Raw genomic sequence first — 24,860 nt, 5'->3', positions numbered from 1 at the left:
TTTAGTTAAGTGCAGCGTTTTTAATTATATTTTGATGGCGACAGCAGTCGAAACTTAGCTTTGAACTTTGCTGGTTCGTCTCGCACTTCGACATGTGCGAAACTTAATTGAAACATGTTACGCTAAAAGGTAATGTGGTTATGCTGGATCGATCGCAGAGCCTAGCAGAGAACCTGTTCAGCCGCATCAAAGCATTGTGTTTTTACTCTTAAAAATAGATCATAATATCACTCTATATATGGATGGGGCTTTGACATTTCTTATAGAGATTTTCGTATGGTGAGAGATTGCTCTCAACATCGTGTCACTAGGTTTATCATATATAAACTATGATATAAGATATAGAAGTCTAGGAGCCTTCAAAAATGATAGAGTTCCTTAGTCCTTAGATGACTTATGTACTTGTATACTAGATCTATCAAATCTACAGTGAATATAATCAGAATAAAGGCTTGATAGATAGACTGTCTAGGAATACGCTAGCATATAGTATATAAGTTCCAGGTCAAAGTCTATAAGCATTAACTCGTCTACAATTTCTCCCAAAGACAGTTACAAATGGAACTTGACTACATCTAAAGAGTTCATTGTCCTGATTGGGTATACGGAATGCTCTATAGCATCACGAACACGTCTACTTTCGCTTGTCACCCATTTTCAAGGAGCTCTAGCATATAATTATGACAGCTACTCTACCCAGTTCATTCGCAGAGTCTTCGATGTAGCCTAGCAACATTTGAAGGCGCTGGCAACATTTGTGGCCATGCAGCCGGCAACATTTGTTGCTGGGCCCCTCGTGCTGCCCGTCGGGCCAACGAATGCAGTTCGCTTTGCTGTTCGTGTCGGCTTTAGTAGTTCAGGCGACTCGTGCGGAGTTCGTGTGCTTCGTTTGGCAGCGGCTCGTTGGGCCGGCCGAAGGCCATGCGAGTTGTGTTAGGTCCTGTGCTGTTCTTAGCCTGTTCGCTGTTCGCTGGCCCAATGCGAGCCTCGTTCAGTGCTCGGACAACTTCCTAGCGCGTCGGTCGGTCGGTGAGAACAAGCGCCAGCAAAATTTCTTCACTTCTGCCAGCTTCACTTCAGAAACGGCAAAAAAACGAGCGAATTGCCGTTAGACGTTTATCGTTTACCGTTTGTCGTTCGACGTTTACAGTTTGTCGTTAGCCGTTAATCGCTTCCACGGCGACCGTTACGAAAAGGTTTTCAAAAACGTTGCAAAATGTTTGAAAATTAATTTTGATATTATCAAAACATAACAGAGAAATGAGAGGATAGAGAGAAGTGTGCTAAAGGGAATTAGTGACAAGTGTTGCAAACGTTGCAAAGTCTCACAGTTTAAAATATATAATTTTTTTGAGTGTTTTTTCAAAGTGTTTTTTTTTTTCCAAAAATTATTTAACGTTGTAAGTGAACAGAAAAAAAAGTGCTGGAAAAATTTGTAGTTTCTCTGTGGCATTCACGGAAAAGGTAACTAAAAATCGGTATTATTTTTAGATCAACTATTCTAATTTTGTGCGAGAAATCGAATGTATTTGCTTTTTAGTGTTTCAAAGTGGAAATTTAATGACATTTGAGTGGGTTTTGAAAAACTGAATTCAAGAATAATCACGTAGAGTTGGAACAGAATTTAATTAAAGCAATTTTGAGATTGTGAGAGCTGGAACTGATTAGTTTGACTGGAATATGGCAATTTCTTTAGATCTTACTATTACTCTGGCTATACTTATTATTTTTCTATTCCTAATGATACTTTCATTATAGTCTATTTGGGCTTCTTGACTGGAATGGCTTTAAAAAATTAAAACAGCATATATATCAGTTTTAAAAGTGAGAAGAAAGCTATTTCAATATCCAAGAAATTATTGCTGTCTTTTTTATTTTTTAAATTTTCTTGTTACATTCCAAAATTTGTAAGAAACAAGAAAACTATATATATCTATATATATGAATATATTAATAATAAGCTCAAATATAATAATACAACTCGATATTTATATGAAATTGATAATTAATTTTTTTTTGAGTATTTCATTGAGCAGGTTATGTATAAAATAATTATCCCTTTAGCTGGCTAACTGCATTATTATTATTATTATTCATTTTGTGTCAGATTGCATTAGCCAACAGAGGTTTCTGATTTTATGTTAAATTTGTATTTTATGGGAAACTAATTACCAGGTTTCTCTCTGTCTCCCTCTCGCATATCACTTGACCCCTCTGAACTGGCATTTGCCTAAATTCGAATTGCATTGCCCAACACTGGTATCAGATTATATTTACGCACTAGCTCTGTTGAAGGGCTTTACAGATTTCTCTCTCTATCCATCTCGCTGTCTCTCAATCTCTCTCTTTCTCTCTCTCTCTCTCTCTCTGTCTCTCTCACCTTTTCTCCTCCTTCTCGACTCCTTTCATCTGGCACGCATTGAGATTCTAACTAAATCTAACACTGGCTACAGATTAAAGTTTCACTTTGCAAAGTGAAAAGTCAAAAACTTTTGGATCATCTTGTAGAGATCGTTTTGTCTGCAGCCACGCGAATTTCAAAGGCTGTGCGAAAAAGTTTTCGCGTTTCTTTCTCTTATTTTTTTTTTTTTTTTTTTGTCTTGGCTGTTCGCTGACACAAAGAGTCAAACTATAAACGGCGCCCGCACCACAACTGCCACCCGCCACTCCCCCGCACCGCTCACGTCTTGAGCCCTTGTCAAGTTTTTAGTCGCTGTGATTTATGTTTTATTAATATTAAAAGTGATTTATTAGCCATGAAAATTTTCGCTGGCTTAAAAAACTTGGCCTGCGTATCCAGTCGACTCCGGTCCAGGTGCAGGTCCTGCAGGTAGTATGCTTTTTTCTCGCTATCTGCTGGCTGGCGCCACGCCTCTTTAATTACAGACATGTTGCAGCGCTGCAGTGGTGCAGGGGGCGGCGGATGGCGGGTGGCCGGTGGCGGAAGGAGGCGGAGGGAGGCGAAGCGAAACAGATGCGTTATCCTTGTGCTCATTATCCTGTTGCCAACTTAAGCTAAACTGAACAACGAGATTAAAATTGTAAATGACAGCCAGACTGACAGGACAGGACGAAAGAACTGAAGCTGTACCTGTAGCTGGGGCGCCAGGCAGGAGTTGCAGCAGGAGTTGAGCAGGAGTTGCCGTCGCAGTTGAAGTTGAAGTCAGCCAACAGCTGCTCCTTCACAGTTGTGTCTGTTGTTGCTGTTGTTGTTGTTGTCGTTGTTGTTGTTGTTTTTGTCACTGTTGCAGGACATCGAGCTGGCAACGGTTGCGCCACTTGCTATCTGTCGTCCTTTTTTAATGAAAATTAATTAATTAAATCATTTTTTACGCAGTCGCCACTTGCAAAAATCTCACACAGTTACTGCAGCACTGTGTGTGTGTGTCTGTGTCTGTGTGTGTGTGTGTGTGTGTAAGTGCATTATTATTAAATTACATAATAAATATTATGACTCGGCATCCTTTGACTGCTCTTCTTCCTTCGCAGCATTTCCCTTTGTGTAATGCAAATTCCAAAACTTTTCTTTTTCACTTTTTCTTTTTTTTTTTTGTATTTCGAATAAAAGTTGGTAATACAATTTGCATTCTTTTGCTCAAATTTGTCAGCTCAAATATTATAATTTCTTTATTGCATTAGGACTCTGAGTAAGTTGACATAGCAACAATAATTTCAACGCGATCAAAACAAATTTATATAAATATTGAGATTTCATTCTCTGAAATTTCTTTCTTTAATTTTATGAAGTAAAAATGTCTTAACTTAGCTTAAATAAGCTAATGGAATGGATTGGATTTTTTAAAGAACTGAATAATGGTTTTTAATAGTCGAAATATAGTTTCATATATATATATATGTATATATAATATATTATTTGATTTTCATTGTTTATTTAGCTTCTTAGCTTAGCTTCTTTATCCAAATCGCATTATACATTATGATTTTTCTAAAGTGTATCATATCTCAAGCTTAAAATTTAAATTTGTATATTTAATTTTACTTACATTTAATAATTTAATGAATTAATTTAATAAAACTAAATTATCAAAACTGAAACCAAATTTTAATTTTAATGCCATTTTGTATTATTAACTGTACATTTTATTGTTAAATATGTCAGTATGGAAACCTATCAAAAAATATAAAATGCGATATTTATACAAATATGCTCACTCATAATCAATTCACATGTGTATGTAAATCATTATTGACTCAAGGAGTTAGCCATATAGAATTAGTTTACTTTATGGAATTCCTCTCTCTCTCTCGCTCTCTTGTCTTTCTTGTCTCCTATGCCTATCCATGCATTTATATCACCTCCATCTCTCTCACTTGTGTTCCCGTCTGTGTCTCTTTCTCTTAAATTTCTCGCATACTTTTCTCTGTTTGTCTTTCAATCTCTCTCTCTCTCTCTCTCTCTCTCTCTCTCTCTCCCCTTTCCCGTACTCCCTCTGTCTGACTAATACTCCCCCTCTTATACAGAAAGTACTCTCCCTATCTCCCTTAATCTCTGTCTCTCTCTCCCTGTATTTTTATCTCCATCACCCAATTGATCTCTATCTATTTCCCTTTCTTAGCATACCTCTCTCCTTCTCTCTTTATCTCTCTCTCACTCTCTGTCTCTCCCCCGCACTCTGTCTCCCTCATCTCGAACTATTTTTCACCTCAATTCCCTTTGCATTTGTCGAATCCAGCAATTCAACTACATAAATCGCATTACATTCTCCAGCTATTATACAGTTATGTGCTCCTCGCTTATTCGCTGCACATATTAGAAATTGCGAACGATGAATGATGCCGCATCGCGTCTTGAATAATGCGGCCAATGCATTGCGTTGCTTTTGCTTTATTAGCCAAATTGTTGTTGTTGCTGTTGTTGTAGCTGTTTTCCATATGTGTGGCTGGCTCTTGGTCAAAAGGCCAACTAGCCCAGCCACTGCTGCTGCTGCTGCTGCTGCCCATTCCCTACCTTTTCGGCAAATAGCCAACTCCTGCTGCTCCTCTTCGTCGTCGTCCTCCTCCACCGCCCCCTGCCCCCTGCTTGCCTCTATTGCTGCCTTAAGCTGTATATCCGACAAGCATTAAAAACAAATTAGCATAAATTTTGTGTGGGCCGCTCGTTCGTTTAAGCCTTTTGTTAAACGCATAATGCAAGCAACGCAGCTTAAAGGCCACCAATGCAAAAGCAACAACAACAACAACAGCTTGGAGCACAGCAGGAGGCGGCAGCCACGCCCGCTGAGCGGTTAAAGTTGAATGTGTGGACGCTGCAGCTGGTTATTTGAGGCAACAAAAGAATTTGAAACTCTAATTAAGATGAAAATTGTGACACAGCATAAGCGACAACAACAAAGAAGCAGCAGACGCAGACGCAAACGACGATGAAGCTGAAGAAGCTGAAGAACTGCAGTGAAATATGGCCAGTTGTATGACCTGCAGACACTGCGAGGGCAGCCAAGCGCAGAGCAATCTTAACCTGGCCCAAACGTGGATTGGGCTATGCGCAGAGCTGATTGAGTTTTAGCTAAGATTTCAGATTTATTTGAAGATTTATTTGGCTTAGTTCTAGAAATCGAGCTTATGTAACTTAAGTTGAGCAACTTATCTAATGCCCTTATCTATAGGGTAGGGCATATGGAGATGACTTTCGCCTGATCTCAAATGAGCAGAAAATTTAAGCTAGACTTTTACAACAGCTGAAGCTGGTTAAGTTTTTTTTTTTTTTTTTTTTTTGAAGTTTTTGTCTTATCTTTAGTCCGCAACAAGGAAGACTATATGACATATATTGGTATAATATTTATATACAATATTGAATATATTTAAATATTAATAAATAAGCTTGTTCGATGAACGCTGATCCTTACAACCTCAGCAAGATATTGAGAATAAACAATAGACCAATGCTGAGCCTTATACACTCAGTATTATGTACTCTATATTTTATTTATTTTATTTAGACTCAAAAGAGTAAAATTCAATATTAACTGAACATCATCCGAGTCAGGTGTATTAATTCACACTCTCAGGCTCGTAGCACTATGAAGACATGTACTGGTATTGGATCACCATCACCATTAAATTGAGCCCTGGAATCTCTTGATCTATTGCTGAGTTTGCAGGTTGTAAGAGTCTGCGTTCATCTGCCCATTTCCAGAGCCCATTCGAGTAGCTGGCTTTTGAATGCATAGAACCCATTGTAATAACTTTTTATAGCAAGCAAGAGCAATATGCAGTCGAGTCCCGATAACTCGAAATGGCAAGGGGATCAGTTTTTATTTATTTATTTATTTATTTTTTTTTTTCGATTTACACAGAGCTTTAAACTATCGAGAATTATTGAGAATGAATTTCTTTCAAGGAGAATTTTTCATTAGTCGAGTCCCGATAATTCAACATGGGAAGGGGATCAGTTTTTTTTTTTTTTTTTTTTTCGATTTACACAGAGCTTCAAACTATCGAGAATTATTGAGAACGAATTTCTTTCAAGAGGAATTTTTAAAATTCCCGCGATTTTCGATTTAGCGGGATAATATATATATTATATATTGCACTTACATGTACTTCTATGCAGTTGAGTCCCGATAACTCGAAATGGCAAGGGAATCAGTTTTTTTTTTTTTTCGATTTACACAGAAAGTCAAACTATCGAGAATTATTGAGAATGAATTTCTTTCAAGGGGATAGATTTTTTTTTCAATTTCCCGCGATTATCGACTTAGCTTAATATACTTAATATATAATATTAATATATAATATTATATAACTGCACTTTAATGTATTTGTATGCAATCGAGTCCAGATGTTGACAAGGGAATAACTGAGCGCACATCTTTTATTGGATTAGCCATGCCAGAAATTATGCTCTGCTTAACTGTCTGATAAGCCAAATGCTAATTTAAGCGACAACAAATTTCACTTTGCATGACGAATTCCCAAAGGTTTTCAACAAAATTACAATTTTGAACAGGTCAAATATGATTTGCACAGAAAAATACTACGAATTAACGTTTGCCACGAAATATATGCAATGTTTACGAATTTATGAATTTTCGCCTTAGTGAGGGACAAATCATAGTAAATCAATATATGCACATATACAAAATATGCAAATATGTATATATATTTATATTTTTATATATAATTTTATTTTTTATACATTCATTTATATATATGTACATTCAAGCATAAGTCTATGCATATATTAAAGCATATATTATGCATATATTAATTCTTGTTTTTCAAGCAGTTTAATTCGCGTTTAGATTTATGCTCAACTAAATTAAGACCACTTTGATCAAGTTGTGTATATGGTGTATTATTTTTATATATAACATTTCATGCTTACGCAGCGTATGCGTAATATGAGCTGTACGATGCCAGGCAGTTGGGTTTGGCCTGATTTTAATGCTCCTTACTTAAGTGAAAGGTATATATGGGCTATGTAGATTAAATAAAGTTGATGAGGTGGTAGTGATATATATATGTATGTATATGCTGATATTCATTGCAAATCGAGAAAAGTCTATATCCTATATAGATTGTAGGCCAAGTTTTAAGTTGGCTTTCTCTAGAACTACTCTCCTTAATAACATGTCAAACATAAATATTTGATTTGATCCAGTTCACTTTCTTAACGAAATGAGCGAGTACCATGCAGTCGAGTGGGCTCAGCTTCTTTTGCTGCTGCACCTGGCATATGCCGAGTGCATATAAATCATAACAACGACCTGGGCTAACAGAAGGCAGTGGGCACAGGCAGTAGGTGAGTGTGAGTGCATGAGGAGGGGAGAGAGGGGAGAGGGCGGTGCAGTTTTAGTTAGAGCCAACGCATTGCTAGCTAATAAATGACGTGTCACAGCGAAGCGGAAATAAACACAATTAAAAACGCATCAGCGACGAAAGGCCACACAGAGAAAACTCTGTGGCATTGTTGGGGATGATCCGTGCGCCATGTGGCTGGGAATACCCCTAACCACAGAGCCTCTTTGGACACTGCCATCCGCAACGCTTACTAAGCTCCTATTGTGCAGGGAAATTTGTGGATTTACAGAGCTAAATTTAACCAAAGTTAGCCTAAAGGAGAAATCGTCACCAGTTGTTAATTGAACCACTAAAAGATACTCTGCAATTGAATGGGAATGGGACTCTTCAGAGAGAAGAGTATATTAAAATGAAATACCTGTATGACACAAATTGTTAAAGAAAAACATTAATATTAAATGCATAACTAAAGTATATCCCATAAAAAATGATTTTTGATAATATTATTTTTATATTTTATTTTTGTATGTATATTTATTCAGAACTCTTGTACAAACAAAAAATAGAAACTCTGAGATTATGCAGAAAACTAAGACACATGACTTGAGCAGGACCTGCACGAAAAAAGAAGCCTTTAAATGAATTTATTCATTTAATTTTTTTTTAACTACAATCAATCAAATGTTGAATTTTTTTCAATATTTTTATTACAAAAAAAAAAATAAAAATAAAAATAAAAAAAATAAAAAAAATAAAAAATTTCCAAAGATGCCAAAACATTAATGTGCATGACTTGAATATACCCAGTAATGAGCATATTTATATAAATTTACTTATTTGGCTTTCATTTTGACTTTACTTTTTAAGTATATTCAAAAAATTTTAAAAAAATCCTTATAAACTCGACAGAAAATCTTATCATATGAACTAATGCATATCCTGTAATATTTAATATTATGCTATTCAAACGACCCCAACAAACAGAATGATGTTAAATATGCCCTGGAATTCGATTAAATAAATTATAGATATCAAAAGTAAATTCCAAGTGCTCAAATAATGCTTAAATATTCCTATACCTGAGAGCCTAGAGTTTTTGTTTTTGTATATCACGTAATTATTTGACTAGCATATCTCGCATATTTCAATTACTCAGCTAGCCATTTGTGTTTCGGTTCTTTCAACAGTTGAGCATTTTCAGGCTGCAGCTTAGTCAGTTCTGAAGCTTCTTAAACCAGTTAGCTTTGAGTAAAGTCTGCAGCAAAGTTGAGCAACACGAGGGCCCATAGTTGGCAGGAAGTTGTATGAGTTCTCAAAAGCAATTGAAGCAGCGTTTGATACAGAGGCGAAGTATTACATAAACAGTACATAAAAATAAAATGATTTAATACACTGCAGACTCGGACTGTTATATAAATGTGCGCACACACACATTCGGAATGAGGATAGGGGGGCAGGGGGCCGCCTCACACTTCTCCACTCACTCGCAATGCATTTTATAGACTAGTTCGGTGTGTGAGTGGCTGCGCTGCGCTTTCGAGTCGAACTCCATGGACTCTGGCCGTCCACCTGGCCACGCCGGCTCTCGTCTTGCCATTCGCATTTACTGTTTAAATTGCATTTCAGCTCTGTGCACCATGCGACGCGACGCGGCGCAACGCGACGTATGCGTAATGTGCAAGCGAGTGAGTGCCAGCTGTCCACAAAAGAGATGGCGAGACCAAGAAACAGAACTCCACTCAGCTCAACTTGCGGATGGTCCGACAAATTGTTTGGCCAGTTCTACGGTTTTAATGTTCCTCCTCAACCTTAACAAATTGCAAAATCGCGGTAAAGAACTGCATACCTTGCTCTCGCTACCTCTCACTCCCTCTCGCTACCTCTCTCGCTCACTACCTTTGCCGCTTTTGCTTTTTTATTCCAGCTGCAAAACTCTTGACCGCAAGAATTGTAAATGGCTTCAGCTCGGAAGCCCTTTCAAGCTATTGCAACTGTTGCTATTGCACCAGCGCCACCTGAGCTCAGCTCTGAACTTTAATTTGAATTCAGAGCTGCATAAAATTGACAACTGTTGAAGCTGTTTGCCCCATTTAATGCTGATCCCCACAAAGTCCCAAATGCTATTAGATATATCTCTTGAAAACTCTTTCGACTTTAATTGTGTACAATCTAAGGATGTATTACACTTATTAAAGACATTTTTTTTAAGAATACCTGATTTAGTTATTTAATTTCATTAATTTAAATGCCAATTTTTAATAAAAATTTTCACACATAAATTTTACTTTTTTGTAAACTAAACAAATTTTTTAAAATAGTTTATGAACCAAATTTTCTTGGTTATTTAAAAATTTTTTTTCTAAATGCTAAACATTTATTATATAAAACATAAAAAAAACTTTAATTTAGCTTTAAAAATTAGTTTAAAGATCTTATCTATCTTTACGTAAAAATTTTTTTAGCTCAATTACTTTTTTTTTTTTTTAATTTTAACACCAATTTAATAAATTTAAAAAGAAAAAAACCTTGAAATTTTTTTGAATATTTACTTGGAGAAATTTAATAATTATTTTTTATATACATTGTCTTATGAAAATTATTACAATTATTATTAACTGAGAAATCTGGGTATAATAGCTTTGTAAGATGTTCGTAACAAGAGCTTATCCATATATACTAGAGAGGACGTTTTTTCAGAAAGAGAGAAAGAGAGAGAGAGAGAGGGAGAAAGTGAGAGAAAAAGGGAGAAATTGATTGAAGAACATTATATGACTCGATTGGCGTATCACAGTACTTGATCTCTCTCCATATGAGCTCAGAGTTCACTTTCTGCTTCACAACTTTTACCATTGTAGTGCTTGGAATTTCAATCAAGTGACTTACAGAGACTCGATAGACCTGATTCATGATTAAGTAACAAATATTTATAATTACATATTATTGATAGCTGTAACAGTTGCTGCAACAGAACTATTAAAAGTAGAATCAAATTTATTTATTCTCCCCTTATTCCTAATTCATCCCTAAGCAACATTCCAGCACTGTACTTTTCTGGGGACTTTCAGCACTGCTCAGAGTTTTTTTTTAAATTATTTCTCAGCTATTTTATAAACTATTTTCTCCCCTGGATATAATGGAGCATATCTACAAACAAATTCAGGCTTAAATAAATTCATTTAAAGCTCTCGAAATTTATGGAAAATTTGTAGTTCGAAAATTGTCAAAACTTTGACTCTGGCGAATCTGGCGAAAGATTGTTAAAATATTGCCTGATTTGAGTTTGTCCTTGTCCTTGTTCTTGTTCTTGTTCTTGTTCTTGTTCTTGTTCCTGTTTTTGCTGCTGTTGCTGCTTTAGCTGGCAACACTTGCATGCGGCATGTGGCATGTGTCTTCGTATAAATGTATGTGTGCGTGTGTGAGTGTGTGTGGCACATTAAGTTGTTGTCAGCTTGTTTTTTATTGTTTATACATATATTTGAGTGCCTAATCAAAATGCAGGAATCCAAACGGCTTTCGCTTTCACTTGCGTGCTGCAAGCAAGATGCCGCAAAATTCACGCAAAAAACAACAACAACAACAAAACAAAAGCATACTCTTATGCCCAATGCAAATGTTGTGTAAATGATCTGGCTCAACTTGTGCTTATTGCAACTAGACATGCACCAGCCACAACTCGAGCAGCTCACGTCTCGCACACGACATGTGAGCTAATCAAAACTGACATGTCAGCGCGAAGCCTATGTATGTTTGCTCAACACAAACAAGCTGGGCGCAGGGCGATCCAGTTAGTTGACTAGCAAATACCCCTTATTTGAGTAGTTGTATGCGTGTGTGAGGGGATGTATGCGTGTGTGTATACAGTAGTGAGAAGAGCAGGAGTTCGTAGAGCAGATATTTGAATTCTATAGAGAGATAAGAGGAGGACAAAGCTTACGAATCCAATATTTTTATTTATTTTAGAGAGAAGCGAACAGAGAAGAGTTCATATATCAAATATTTGCTTTATCTCGAGAGAGTAGAGAGCACACAGCTTAAATATTCAACTCTCTTTCTCTCTCTCTCTCTCTCTCTCTCTCTCTCTCGCATATAAAATATTTTTATTACAATATTCACACTGTCTAGAGAGAAGAGAAGAAAATCTTACATATCAAATATCAAATCATATATCATTTTCAACTGCAATAGTTAGCTTATGCTAACGTTGCTTATGCACTTACAGGGTATCTGCAATGCGCATACATCATAGGCTCATCACAGAAAAAGCCTTCAATGTGCCATAAAATTGTGCATAAACAGAGCCAAGTACTAACAAATATATTAGGCATACAAATAATAGCAGAAATATCTATAAAAAGACCGGCAAATAAAATAATGAAATTTGATGCAAGTGAAATGCTTTGCTTACCTTTCAGCAAATATTTATTGGAGTTGCAAAGTGGTAGGATAGAAGTAAAGAAAAGTTGCTTTATAGCCAAAAGTACGGGGAAGCCAAAGATACCAAAAACGCCAAAAATAAAATAGTTATAATTGATTTTGAAAGTAAGAAAATAATATGGAAGGTATTCTGATAAAGTAGAGCGAAACTTTTTTTCGCCCAAAAAGAATTTATTTATGATTTATGCATCCCTATTGGTCTTCAATATAATATTCATCATATGCTATAGAATCGTGAATTTTCGAATTTTCTTGCGCAGTTGCTTCTTCATCCTTCAGTTCTTCATTTTTTTTCTTCAGTTCCAGGAGAGGAAAATAAAACATAGAGGAGAGAGGTCCATTGTTTTAGCTAAAATATTTGGCTGTTATATGGCAGCCCATTTAACACTTTATATTGAAATGATATTTGAATAATTTTATATATTTTTCTGAAATACATATTTCAATAAATGTTTGATTACATAGAAATTGATTCAATCACTTCAACTTTACTTATTCAAACAAAAACCAAGTTTGAGCATCACAAATTGCTTTACAAACTGAAAACTTTTCTAATTCTGCTGTGGAACCTTTAAGCTTGAACTAGTTCCAGGCCGAACTGCACTACATGTAGTTGCCAGAGTTGGTAAATGTTGAAAAATCCATTAGAGAATTTGCTGATTCAATTGCTACACAAATCGAATTGAGTCCGAGTTGAGTTGAAAGGATTTTGAGCACCGATAATAATACCGAACATGCAACAATTTGTTACCGAATGTTGCTGATGTTGTTGTTGTTGCTGTTGCTGCTGTTGTTGTTGCTGTTGCTGCAGCATCTGGCCATGAAATTTAATTAAAACGCATATCTCGATGGCAAAGTGGAGCATGAGCCAAATCAGCTGCATGATGAAAATGTGCTTCAAATATCAAAAAGAGGCTTTAAGGGTAACCAAGTGGGTGACCATGGGCGGGGGTAGGGGCTGCAGTTGCTTGACGGAGGAGAGGCTGAAGGGGCAGCTGAGCTCAACATTGAAATTCTTTTGCGCGTTCGGTTTCGTTTTATCATTAATTTAAAAATTTGTCAACCCTTTTCAACTGCCAAAAACGCCTAAAATATGCACACACGCCAGAGCCAGTATACATGTGTGTGTGTGTGTGTGTGTGGGGTGTGTGTGCGTGTGGGTGTGAGTGTGTTGTGGCATAAAAGTGTTGCTTTCATTTTGGGATTTTGCCAGGCGACATATGCCACGCAATGATTGAAGCTGCGCTCATTGGGTAGGGCTGACTACATACGCTCTTCTCTCTCACTCACTCTCTCTCTCTCTCTCTCTTCCTCTGTCCCTCTCCCTCTACCTCGTTGTTTTTATGCCCCCTTTCACTCTCTGTTCCTTTTCATTTGCTAGATAAGCGCACGCCCGCACAAACACACACACACACACACACACACACACACACACACACAGCTCACAAACACACACACACACACACACACACACACATACACGCATGCATTTGTCAGGCAAACATGCAAAAGGATGTGCCACGGCGACATTGACTCATGGCGCAGCACGCGAGCCTCCAGTCCCTAGCCCCCTCCCTCTCCCGCTGCTGGCCTCGCCTGGCCCCCCTTTGACGACGCCTCTGCCTGTCATGTTTTTGTCTTTTGCATGCTATGCAACAATTTGTTGCATTTCTTATTTGAATGCAAATCTACAAAACACACAATTGCGAGTGTAGCTAGTTAGATGAGAGAAAGAGCGAGAGAGAGAGAGGGAAAGCGAGAGAGAGAGAGAGACTGATAGATACCCTGTAAGCCTGTAATTAGAAAATTAAAGTTTGACATCGACTCTTATCGATCTAATGGCAATTACTAACCACCTATCGATAATAATCGATATTAAGTTTAGTTGCGCGTGATGTATAAAAAGTGAAAATTCGATATGGATTATTATTAATTTACTGAGATATGTTTCGACTGCACTAGTAGGGTATATATGACTTATGAACTCAGCTGGAACATTTATAGTTGCTACATATCTAAAATACCCATTTCAGCCTAAATATTAGCCATGCACATAGCCCTTTCTTTATCCTATGTATAGCTCAGCTGTTAGCAAATCGCTTTGCGAACTCTATTAGCATTGAGTATACGCAGTGTGAGCCACTCAACTCTTGGTCACTTTTAGTAAGTACTCCTAGTTCCAGATGTTTGCAGTCCACTCTTGATGAGCTCCTAGATGATCTCAATGCACACTCACACAACAAGCTACCCCATTTGGGAGCGAGGGTATTGGCAGCACTGAGACTGCCTGCTCAGACACACTCTGAGTGTGTGTGAGTGTATGTGTGTGTGTGTGTGTGTTGCATGTACTTGTAGCTTGTGCGTGTCCTTTGAGCAGCTCACTATGGCACTTGCCACTTGGCACTTGGCACTTGCCACTTGCCACTTGCCACCTGCTGCACATGCAACAACAATTGCATACAAATTGTTGGCCAAGTCCGTTCCAGCCACAACAACGGCTGGAAAAAGAAGGCGAAGCAGACGACGAAGAAGAAGAAGCATCAAATGTCAGACGAACTGTGGCCAACTTAGGTATTCATTGGCCAAATGCAATTGTGTCATTTGTAATCCCCATCTCCCCCCTCTCCCCGCACGTCCACTTCCTGTTCTTTCACTGCTCGCTGACTCGCTCCACATTATTGGCTTTGGGCTTTCGGACATTTCGGACTCTCAGTGCTCTCAGTAGACGTCAATTGAGTTTTTATTCTTGGCGGCCTTAAAGCTATGAGTAAACGAACAACATATGAACTGTACTCGGCGTGGAGAAATAATTCAGCTCATTTGAGCCAGTTCTTTACTTTAGATATTCGAATGAACTTAAAAGGAATATTTGTGGCTGAGACAATTAATGAATCTTTTATGATTCGGCATGATGAACTACTAATTCAATAGCATGACTCTCATGCATTTTGAACTGGTTCTAAAGCTCAATTTTCAAATGTTTACGAATCTTTATTCCTCGAAAACTTATTTTTATTCTAGAATTGGTGGAGAGTAGAAAAAAGCGCATGTGCATTGTGAACCGGTTCAGTGGTTCAGTGGCTCAGCAGTGTGATTCACCGTCGATATGAGCTAAAAAGTTGTTCATTATAATTGTGTGTGTACGAAGTATGATAGTAGAAATAAAAGCGCATTTGCATATTGGGCTAACTACATATATGAACAGTGAACTAGTTCACAAGCGGCTAAGCCGTGCAATTAGGTTCAGGTATGAGATCAGATAGGTTGTCATGCCAGATAATATATGGTGCAAATGGAGTTTGTGAGTACTAGAATACATCACAATATAAGTTGAATCACTTTGTCAGTTGTGAACTGGTTCACAAATGGTTCAACAATGTGACTAACATGTCAGGTGACGTGGCACTTGTTAATTTGAATATATCTCGATACATACATATATTCCCGCTTAGTTGGCCTCAGTTTGTTCGCTGTGAACTAGCTCCGAACTAGTTCAGTTGCAATAGCAATTAAATTTGATCAAAATGAACTTACATATAGTTGGGTTGAATATCAAGCGATTTTTTAATTGAATTCAAAATGTTGTGGTCAAACTGAATGGAAATCGAGTGCGGGAAACGAGAAGTGAAGCGAAATTTGTAATTTTTCGATGAGAGCCAGAAATAAGCTCATCAAATGTGAAGTTTCCATGGTTAGACGTGACAGCAAATGAATGTGACATTTAAAACGTTGACAACTTTCAGCTGCACATTTCAACGTGGACAATCGAATCGTGCCGACCACAATGGGAGACCAGAGACACGCGGACAGGTGCAGGGCTGGCATAGCAGGTGTACCACCCGCCCTTACCCTCTAGGTGTATGAGTGGATGTGTGTGTGTGTGTTTGGACAGACAGTTGACAGACAACTGTGCAGCATCCGCTTGATGCACTGGCAGCAGCTTGTGCGCTTCGGTCCCAGTCGATGTCCATGTTCAGACGACAGTTAATTTCCTATTTGATATTTGTTGTTAATCAAATAAATTTGCTCGTTGTTCAGATCGAAAGGACACTGAACATATTCATGCGTGCGTCTACGGGGCGGATGACTAAGCCCGATGTGACGCAGGCAAATACATAGGCAAAGCGCATTTAATAGACACACGCATTATGTTAGTCAATCAAACAAAGCGCGCCGGACAGATGGGCAGAGAAAGACACAGAGTGTGTTAGAAAGAGAAAGTGAAAGAGCGAAAGAGCGCGTGTGTGTGTGTGTGTGTGTGTGGACGACTGTCAGGTAAGTTGTGCACACTGACTATAACGGGAATCCAGCTTAATCTCTAAATTAATCTTATTTAGCCTATAAACTGCAAAGTCAGCAATGTGAGGCGAGTGGGAGAGAGAGGGGGAGAGAGAGAGAGAGCAGAGCATAGCATGGGAAAGCGCAGGGCGTGAAACGGTCAGGGGCGGGGCGAGGCGAGCTACAAGTCGCGCTGGCTAGCAGACAGTGGTAACTCCCAGGTAATCCTTTTGTCACAGTTCATGACTTTGCAGCTTTTCCTGTTTGTACCAATGTCAAGTGGAATGAGGAATGAACGACTAGCAATTACCCTGTAAAGCGAGTGCTTTATTTGTAATGCAGATAAAATATAATAATCATTGGCTCAGTTTGCATGAATCTAAACATAAACGATATTTATCGATTCAAGCTGTCACGGTGTCATCTAGAGACTATAGAAACTTGAAAGTCGAAAGGCATTGGGAATCGAGTTTAGGTAAGGGCTTGCCATTCAAAATTTGCTTTATATACTAAGTGAAAAATTAAAAAGAAGAATTTTGAAATTGCATTGCAAACTATCGATATATATCAATGTATAGAAAGCTTTTCACTAGAAAATTAAAATGATTATACTCTATACTTGGCTTAGACCAAAAATAGTGGAGAGTCTAAATAATTTAAAAAATATTCTATATTTATTAATTTTGATTAAACATGATTAAGAATTAATTAAAGAGATTTGCTTTTGCCCTAAAAAATTTTCAACTCAAATCACATCTCACTTATCGCCCGGCTATAACCCCCAACAGATGAGGTCTTACTCCACTCCTAATGGGTATCAGACACATAAAACTTAAAAGCCTGACAGCATTCGCGGCTCACGAACTCCATTTCAGACGGACAACTCCATACATAGATGGGATAAAAAGCAGCTGGCGCAAAAGAAAAAAATATATATATAAAAAACTGCAAAACAGAAACGAAAATATTGTCCTTTGTCGCTGATAATATTTTTACATTTTTTGCGAGGCTGCACTAAAGATTAGAGCAACAACAGCGGAGAGAGCAGAAAACCGGAAACCGAAAAGCCCGAAACACCCAAAAGAGCAAACGTCACTAAAACTACGAGAACTGAAAACTAAAACTAAAAACCCAAAAACAAAACCCAAAAAACCAAAACTGTTCGCCGCACAGTTACACGACAATTACATGACAGGCTCAAGCTGCAGCAGCACAAAGCGAGCCGACACGCCAGAGAGAGAGAGAGGGAGTGAGAGAGAGAGAGATAGAGTGAGCTACAGAGACAGAGACAGAGAGAGTGAGGGTAGCTCATAACGGCGCTGTTTGCATACCTGGCTAGCTGGTGATAACAATAATCCTTGACAAGCCATAAACATCTTAACGTCGCCGGGTCGCCAGGTCCAACATCCTGCCCCAGGACATAGCCAGGCACTCAGCCAAAACGACAGCGACAAATGGACCACAGTCAGAGAGTGCCCTCCCAGCCACACTACGAAAAAATACAAGCTAACTACGGCAAAAATAAATACCCCGTTGCATATTTAATGCTCTATCAAATGATAGCCTTAAATACCCTGTATTTGTGAAGAGAAGCAAGCGTATTGGTTTTGAAAAGAGAGTGTGATGGCGTTGACCAGAGAACTGATAAGCTGAACTAATGGATGCGGTAGTGCAGCCAGATGATTGAGCTACATACTCCATTAAGCAAGCAAAAAGATTCTTGAAGTTGAAGTCAATAGAGTTTTCACATATCAAAGAAAATTCAATGAATATTTCGATTTCGATTATTTTCATACCAATTTCGATAGCTCCATACTATATAGAAGAAAATCTTTTTAATCAATTGAGAAGACTTTCTCTTAAATACATTTATTTATTTTCTGACATAAGGCTAAGATATTTTCTTTTTATTTTTATAAGACATTTACTGGAAAATTCTGTTTCATATCTACTAGAAACTTGAAAACCCCCTAATGGCGAAAATTAACAGTGATATTTTGAAAAAGAAAGTATGAACGATGTAAAGCTGAAAGCTGAGCTCTGATTATATCTATATTTCAAAAATCTTAAAATTTTTATCAACTTAAACAGATCTAAAATTCAAGTAATTGCAGCACATGATTATTTCAAGTTTCTTCCTACTAAGGTTGGCTTTAATATGATCTGCCGTTAATCCAAAGCGATACTCAATCCACTCACATTTTCATATTCATATATATGTATGCATATTCCCCATTTCTGGCAGTGTACAATTTTGAAGTCGACTGGGATAAGCGGGTAGCAGGCGAGTTAAAAAATAGGGGGGTGCTTGGGGAGTGGGGCAAAGGTTGAACTCCAACGACAAAAGCAACTGAAAAGTCGATTTGAATGTTTGTCGTGTCCGCTCCGCTCACTTTTGTGCAGCGCTTGTTTTTTTTTTATTATTTTTTTCTTGTTGTCAGCTTTCGCTTTCATTGCCAGCGTGGATGGGTTTTCCGGCTCTGCTTTGCCGAGTCTCCCCAGCCCCAGTCGAGCTGGCCGCCTGGGGGAGGGAAGGGGTCGTCATGGGTATCTCTTTACACCCGCATAAGCAGCTAATTCGTTTATTATTTTTATTGTTCCGTTGACATTATTTACGTAAGCTACTTGTCAGCTTTTCACTTTACAGCTAACCGGCTGCCTCTCGGGCCCCACTGCCCGTCAGTCCGTCAGTCCGTCAGTCCTGCCGAAGGATAAGCAAGGACAGGCGGCTGTGCGGAGGCAGCTTTATAATATTCATTTCCATTTTATTTGCCCATTTACAAGTTACAAGCACTGCCTTGCTTCCTCTCCCTTCCACACTCCGTCTCACTCTCTCTCTCTCTCTCTCTCTCTCTCATTGTTAGTTCTATTCAATCTCTTGCCTTTCCCTTCTTTATTCAACCGTCGCAGCTGAACTTGGTTCACATTGGGTCGCTGGCCTTTTGCCTGGGTTTGGGTTTGAGTTTGGGTTGTTGACTGTAGGGTTATGCCTTCATTTGTCACTCGATGACAGAGTGAGATGAGAAGAGTGGCGAAAAGATAGATAGAGGGAGGGAGAAGGAGAAGCAGAGAGTGGCTGCCTCACTATAAATGGTTGGACGCCTGCTTATTGTGAATCGGACATTAATAGACTGAGCCATCGATGCCGCCTATTAAATGGCCTCTCGAGTGCCCCTTTGCACGGCCCAGCGATGAGAGATGAGTTAATTAAGAGACAAAGGCAAAATAATTAATCGCCCACACTCCCAAATCGAAAGTGTCAACAGTAACTCAAATATTAAACATTCATAAGTCGCTTTGATATTCCAAATTGCATTTTCACTTTTGATTGATTCGCTTTTCCTGCTTATTTGCTCAACGTTGAGTGGTATGAAAAAGTGATTGAAGAGGCTCTAATTGTCATTTTTCATAGTTGAATTTAGATATATTAACATACTTCCCTCATATTATCCCATTGGAGTTGGGAGCTCTGCCTGCTAGTTAGCCCCTTGCTTGACATTCCATATCAAAACGCTCTCACTTAGTTTTAGTTAACCTCTTCCGCTCTCCTCATTCACACTCTCATCTGAATCGTATTGCTTTCCAATCTATCTCATAGCCCAACTTCAAATATCCACGATTTAGTTGCTAACGCCAAATTTTCGAATTGCAAACATCTTGAATTGAAGGAATTGAATTTCCATAGACAAAAATCACAGCGCAGCTTAAAAAAAGCTTAAAAAAAAAAATAAAAAAAAGCAACCCAATTGAAATGAATCTGTGGATATCAAGTGGACAATTGTGAGTGAACAGTGCGGGAATTGTAGTTATCAACGGATGCCAAAGCTGCAGACTGAAAGGTCTCGACCAAGCCTTACTCTCTGCCCCCCCGCTACACCGGAATGGCAAAGCAATCGACAGAGACACAGAGACGGAGAGACAGAGACAGATAGTGGGAGCATGGAGAGTCGCATAAAAAACCGTCAGAAATATCCGCTGGGCACTAAGCTCTAGCTAAAGCACTCCAATTAGAGCAGCACATGGGCATATGGGGGCGCGTGGGGGGCATATGCAGAAGGGGGCGTTGCTTGGCAAAGACTGCAGGCTAACAAAAACACAGAAACAAAACAAAAAGAAGTAATGAAAGAATAAAGCGAAGCGTAGAAAAGCAAATGCACTTGCCAGCATCAAGAAGCAATTGTTTTCATATAGATGATGGTTAAACGATTGTTCAGATTGTGCCAAGGTACTAGATGTATGTAGATATACTTCTGGGAAAGATAACAAGCTTTGACGATACCCTACATGAACTGTAAGCATGGCTTATAAGATATCCAATATGAAGTCTAGCTTGAGCTCTTATATGATACCTTAGAAAAACTTAGTCCTTACACTCTGCCTAATACGAAGTCTATATGAAATATAGAAATCTTAAATATATGAAATCTTATCACTGGTACAAGCTTATATGATACTCTATACAAAGGCGACTCTTTGCTGCTAATGATATCTTATATAAGGCCTTATCTCTGGTATAGACCTACATATGTGACATCCTTTACGCATACGAGGTTGCTCCTATATCACATCTTGTATGAAATTCTTTACATAATCTACTTTTTGGTAAAGGCCTTTATGATGCCCTATAAGAATTCTAGTCTCTGGTATAAATGGATATGATACCCTATACTCTACTACTCTTCTCTTTGCTGAAAGCTTATATGATTGATATCCCATGTGAGCTCTATTCCTTAAGGTAAACCCTATAAAGATATCCCTGTATCAGGTTTTATCTCTAGTATAAACTTATATGATACCATATATGCAGTCTCTGGTCTCTGGTATAAGTTTATATGATATCCCATATGAAGTCTACTGCTTGCTCATATAATCAGAGGGGGCTGAAGTCTACTCGGTGCCACTAGCAAAGCAAATAAAAATATGACAGAGTCCAGTGTTGCGAAAGGCTCAAAGGCTAACACGCGAACTGACGGACATACATAGCTTATGCATATGCACGAGTCTGTCTGTCTGCCTGTGTGTGAGGGTGTGTGTGTGTGTGTGTGTGTGTGTGAGTGTGCGTGTGTGATTGCAAGTGTGACTATCGCGCCGCTGGCTATGACTGCTCATTTACACATTTGCACAGACATGTCCGTCCCGTACGCCTACCCCTACCCCTATCCCTACCCCTACCCGCACCCGAAGCCCCGAAGCTCCGAGTCCCGAGTACAAAATCTGTCGCATCAGCACAAAATGGACACAAAAGCTGACAGCGGGCGTGAAAGTGGGGCTGATTGTGGAGCTAGTCTATTATATTTATATATGTGTGTGCAACACATATGTGTGTGTGTGCGGGTGAGGTTAAACAAATACAGTTAGTAGACGTTTGCCAACTTTTGCTGACCAAAAAATTTACTTTACCGAGAGAAAAAAAAAAACGGAGAGAACGAAATAAAATAAAGGCGTGGCACAGCCCCTTAAGTCATTGTGGAGCTAGTTAAAGCGCGCTGGGTGGGGCTGGTGGAGCGCCGCCGGGCTTAGCACGTATCCCCACATGCGATGGCCCGTTGTTATTTACTCGACTTCCAAGCCGCTCCCTCTCTCTCCCCACCCTCCCTCTCTCTCCCCCTGTCTCTCTCTCTCTCTCTCTTCGACTGTTTGTCACCAGTTCACGCTGGTCGTGGCCCTCGCTCGAGCTCTGTCTCTTTGTTTAATTTAGTTTACTTTCAAGCAAAACTTCTCCCGCATTCCCAAGTGTGTAATTTTAAATGTCAGCAACAATAAACACACACGCGCACACACACAGATCACCAAGCAAACACACACACACATACTTAGATACACGTCTTAAGCAGCTAAACAATTTTCCTATGCTGCTTTGGTCAACTTAGTTGCTCCAAGTTAAAGAAAACAAAAAACCAAAAAAAAAAAAAAAAAAAAACACAAAATGGAGAAAAAAATCACACTGTAAAGGGATATTTAGCACTGTATTTAGTAATCAGTATATAGAAATTCGAAAAAAAAAACTCGAAAAAATACGATAAATTGCTGTGATTGCTGGGCCAAGCAATAAAACTTTAATTTTGCATTCGCTCAGCTTAAACTGACTTTTTAGTCTGACGTATAATTTGAAATATGCAAATGCTAATTTAATTCACAAACAGTCCGAACAAAAATATATTCAAATATTTTGATTACAACTCACTGCCAACAATTTGTTGCAGTTGCTGCTATGCAACTCGGACGGAACATAATGAATGCCTGCTGCATGTCTGTCTGCACAGACCTGGAGCCCCTTAACGCTCAATTTAATTTATTTCCTTCTCAATTAAATATAACTCGTTTCTCCCTCTCTCACTTTCTCATTGTCTATGTAGCTGCCTCTCTCTGACTCGCCCTCTCTCTATGTCTCCCTCTCACTCTCACTGCACTTCTTGCATTCCAATGGAAACAAAGTCTGAAGTCTTGAAATTCACATTAGGTTGAGTATACAGAAGCTGTGATGCTCTAATAAGCTAACTATAATTCTATTCCTCGATTGCTTAAGTGAGTCGATAAACCATTTCATGGGAAAATATTAAAAGAAGGAGAATATAAAATATACAGACGAATATATGCCATATAAATATCTAGAGTATATCAATTTGTATAGTTACCTTATCTTAGATCCATAGATTGCCTTGTCCGTATATATTTTATAATAATCCAATATAATCGTCGATAGCCTTAAATATCGATAACATTTCGGGATTAAACTACTTAACATTATTTGCTATATTTGTCATATTTGATAAGCAAATTTCTATCCAGTTGAAAGGACTCAACGATACGCCGTCTATAAACAGAAATAGAGAACTGTACGCAATGCAACATCAATTGGTTTGATATGCCAATCAAGTGATTAGATGCTGCTCGATTACTTACCCTGAAGCAACATCAGCTCTGTAGTTAACAGAAATTAGCTCAACTTTCGACACAATGTTAACCGCATAACATTGCAGGCATTGACTAAAGTCATGCAAAATCAGGTCAGTTGAACGATGCCTTACTTCAGCCACAATGATATGAGTGTGGCTTTAAAATAAGACCAAATGCAATGAAATATCTCAGATAATTGTTGTTGCACTGCAATTTCTGTTCCCATTGCTCCCATTTGGGGCCAGGCCATAGACTCAGCTTTTCATATGCCTATCGGCTACTTGGCTAAGTAGATGAGTCAACTGTATTCCGTAATCCGTTTCGTAATGCTAATGCCTGAGCCAAAAACAAAATAGAAAAAAAGGAAAAGTAGAAAATGATGGGGAATAGTAAAGCAAACCAGGGCACAATTATGACAGAGCTCAGCACAAAACAAAACAAAAACAAAAAAAAAAGGAAAAAAAGGCAAATTGCAGACCCAAACTCGAACAAGTGCAGATCAGGCCAGCCACGACGCCCCTCCCCCTGCTCTGGCTGTGTTTAGCTTGTTGAATGACTGCAATAGATAGGACACGTATCTAATAAAATGGCTAGCACGCGTGTGTGTCAAGGGAAGGACAGAGAGACAGAGAAAGAGAGGGAGAGGGAGAGGGAGAGAAAGAGGAAGCAAAAGAGATAGAGAGACATTGCCTAATGGGATACAAGCTTCGATCTGCTGTTGATACAGGGCTCTCGCTCTAAAGCTCAGCTGCTAAGCTCATTAAATGCTGTCAAATGTAAATACGTGTGGATGTAACAGAGTGAGCATGTGTGTGTGTGTGTGTGTCTGTGTGTGTCTCTCTGTTGACTACTTGAAGTGGACATGCAACACGTCGCTGCCATTGGCATTCGTTGCCAAATGGCTGGAACTGCTCTGCTGGCAAATGCACTTCCTTAGCATTATTTCCTGTTGCGAATCGTTCTAGTTACATCCCCCCTCGCATCTCCTGTCCCCTGTCCCCTATCCCCTGTCCCCTGGTCCGTGTCCCATTCCGTCCTTGTGAATTTATTACGTGCAAATGTAAATAGCGGCACGTGCGCGGACTGCAGCCAGACTCGGACTCCGCAGCCAGTGGCAAGATGAATGCGCGTTCGCGTTCTGTCTGCCAATAAAAATTGTTGTCGTCGCCAAACAAAGGCGAGGCAAATGCAACCAAGCTGGAATAGACACACATACATACGCAAATATATACACACACACACACACACTCGCACACACACAGCTGTGTCTGCTTACAACGCTTTGTCAATAGATAAAGCATCTACACGATATGCGATACACGATACACGATACTTTGCGTTCGTTCATGACTTTGCCACAATATGCAACAATTTATTGCACTGCCTCTCTCTCTGTCTCCCTCTCTCTCTCTCTCTCTCTCTCTCTCTCTCTCTCTCTCTCTCTCTCTCTCTCTCTCTCTGTCTCTACTTGAGTAAAATATTTAACATCT

The 24,860-nt window shown here is 38.8% G+C and overlaps 1 protein-coding gene across 5 annotated transcripts in view; it reads left to right on the top strand.

Annotated features, from left to right (window-relative positions):
* The first annotated feature begins 1,028 nt into the window (after positions 1 to 1,028).
* The window catches only part of LOC6585011 (neurotrimin), a 46,429-nt gene continuing 22,597 nt past the window's right edge, over positions 1,029 to 24,860 (top strand). For all 5 annotated transcript variants that reach the window (XM_044007145.1, XM_044007133.1, XM_044007136.1 and 2 more), the window contains exon 1: positions 1,029 to 1,464. The gene's annotated coding sequence lies outside the window, so the exon portion shown is untranslated. The remainder of the gene's footprint in view (positions 1,465 to 24,860) is intronic.

This window comes from Drosophila mojavensis, unplaced genomic scaffold (assembly GCF_018153725.1).
Source record: "Drosophila mojavensis isolate 15081-1352.22 unplaced genomic scaffold, ASM1815372v1 contig_136, whole genome shotgun sequence".
In the NCBI taxonomy this organism is placed as follows: Eukaryota; Metazoa; Arthropoda; class Insecta; order Diptera; family Drosophilidae; genus Drosophila; species Drosophila mojavensis.
This window is presented reverse-complemented; position numbering and strand designations above follow the sequence as displayed.